We start from the raw sequence: 2,325 nt of genomic DNA, 5'->3' as shown, positions 1-2,325 counted from the left end.
TCAGAGCTGGCAGAGAAAGGATGCCTTCCACTAGAGCCAGCAAACTGATTTCTCATTTCTAGCCTCATAAACTGTGAAAAAGCAAAGTTCGGTTTGTTAAAGCCATCACGTATTTCTGTTTTAGCAGCACTAGATAACTAAGACAAAAACCATAGCAATTCTACCTCTCTGGAACCTCCTACTCTATCTTTGCTATCAGTGTATCCTTTATAGCCATCTTCCTCTTTAGTCCTGAGCCTCTACTTTACCAAGCATGATATCCTTCTCCAGGGACTGGTCCTTCCTGATACTATATCCAACAACATTTGTTGAGCAGCCACTCTCCTCTTCACTTCCTGTATGTATGTACCCTGAATGTAACACTTGGCACATTGCATTAAGGCACCAATTTACATGTCTCTCTTCCAGTAATGTGGTAGACAGAATAATGATCGCCCAAAGATGTTCATATTTTATTCCCCAGAGCCTGTGAATATAGTACCTTAAATGTCAAAGGCAATTTTGAAGATGTGATTACTTTTCAAACTTTAGGATAGAGAGATGGTGCAGTGAATTGCTTGAAATGGCTCTTATAGTCATAAACTTTTTAAGTCCCACCAAATGACTTGGCTATTGTTGTTGTTATGTACCTTCAAGTCAGTTCAATTCCTAACAACCTTATGTACAACAGAACAAAACACTGCCCCAGCCTGCGTCATCTTCATAATTGGTATAATGCTTGAGTCCATTGCTGCTGCCACTCTGTCAATTCATCTCATTGGGGGTCTTCCTCTTTAGCCCTGACCCTCTACTTTACCAAGCATGTTATCCTTCTCCAGGGACTGGTCCTTCCTGATAACATGTCCAGAGAAAGAGAGAAGAAGTTTGCCATTCTGGTTTCCAAAGAAAAATCTGGCTATATTTCTTCCAACACAGATTTGTTTGTTCATCTGGCAGTCCATGGTACTTATAATATTCTTCTCCAACACCATAATTCAAATGCATCAATTCTTCTCTGGTCTTGTTTATTCACTGTCCAACTTTCACATGCATATTGTTGTTGTTAAATGCAGTTGAGTCCGTTCTGACTCACAGCAACCCTGTATAGGGTTTCTGAGGAGCAGCTGGTGGGTTTGAACTGCCAACTTTGCTGATCCTACAACATCACACCAGAAGTCCTCACATGCATATTAGGCCCATGGGTCAGGTGCATCCTAGTCCTCAAGCTGATGTCTTTGCTCTTGAACGTTTTACAAAGGTTTTGTGAAGCAGATTTGCCTAATGCAATTCATCCTTTAATTTCTTGGCTGCTGCTTTCATGAGTGTTGATTGTGTATCCAAGCTAAAGGAAGTCTTTAGCAACTTCAATCTTTTCTCTATTTATCATGACATTATTTATTGGTCCAGAGTGAGGGTTTTTTTCATTACATTGACATGCATTCCATAATGAAGACTTTGATCTTTATCAGTAAGTATCTTAAGTCCTCTTCACTTCCAGCAAGCAAGGTTATTATCATCTGCACATCACAGGTTATTAATGAGTCTTCCTTGGATCCTGATGCCACGTTCTTCATAAAATCCATCTTAAATAAAATTCTCAGACTCTTTGTTCAGCATACAGATTGCATAAGTATGTTCAATGAATATAACTCTAGTGTCATGTAAATAGGGCATATGGAATTCTATTGTGGGGGGATTAGTTAATTTTGCCATCCTGATGGGTTTTTAATGCATCATTTCAGACAGGAACCATCAGGAAAGAAGCACTGGAAATGGATCCTTGGATTCCAAGATTGCTCCATGCTGAACCTCCTAAATTCAGGAAGCAAAGACAATTCAGGAGCCACCAGAGGAATTGTTGTTGTTGTTCAGTGCCGTCGAGTCAGTTCTTACCCATAGCGACCCTGTATAGGGTTTCCGAGGAGCAGCTGGTGAGACTGAACTGCCAACCTTGCGGTTCAAACGGCTTTGCAGTCTGGCGCATTAACCGACAGCGCCACACCAGGACTCCCACCAGAGGAATAGGTGAGGGAAAATGGCAGCAGAACAAAATTCACAAAACTGAGTGGCGGGCTTTCACGTTTAGGGAATTAGTGAACCTGAGTGCCTTTAGGCAAAGGCTTGCTTGCAGAGTGGTGTGCCTGTAGGCACTTAATTAAAGGAGTTGTTTGCTGACCCATAGAACTACAGCTGCACACCTTCAGGCTGAGGCTTCCTTAAGACCAGTGCTGTTATAGTTATGGCTCTAAGTCAACTTGTCTAGGCAAGGATTTCCAGAAGTTAAGCAGTTCGGAATGTGCTTATTCCCATGATAATGAAACTTAATATAGGTATAGTTCACTCTAT

The sequence above is a fragment of the Chrysochloris asiatica genome, unplaced genomic scaffold, assembly GCF_000296735.1.
Source record: "Chrysochloris asiatica unplaced genomic scaffold, ChrAsi1.0 scaffold00100, whole genome shotgun sequence".
In the NCBI taxonomy this organism is placed as follows: Eukaryota; Metazoa; Chordata; class Mammalia; order Afrosoricida; family Chrysochloridae; genus Chrysochloris; species Chrysochloris asiatica.
This window is presented reverse-complemented; position numbering follows the sequence as displayed.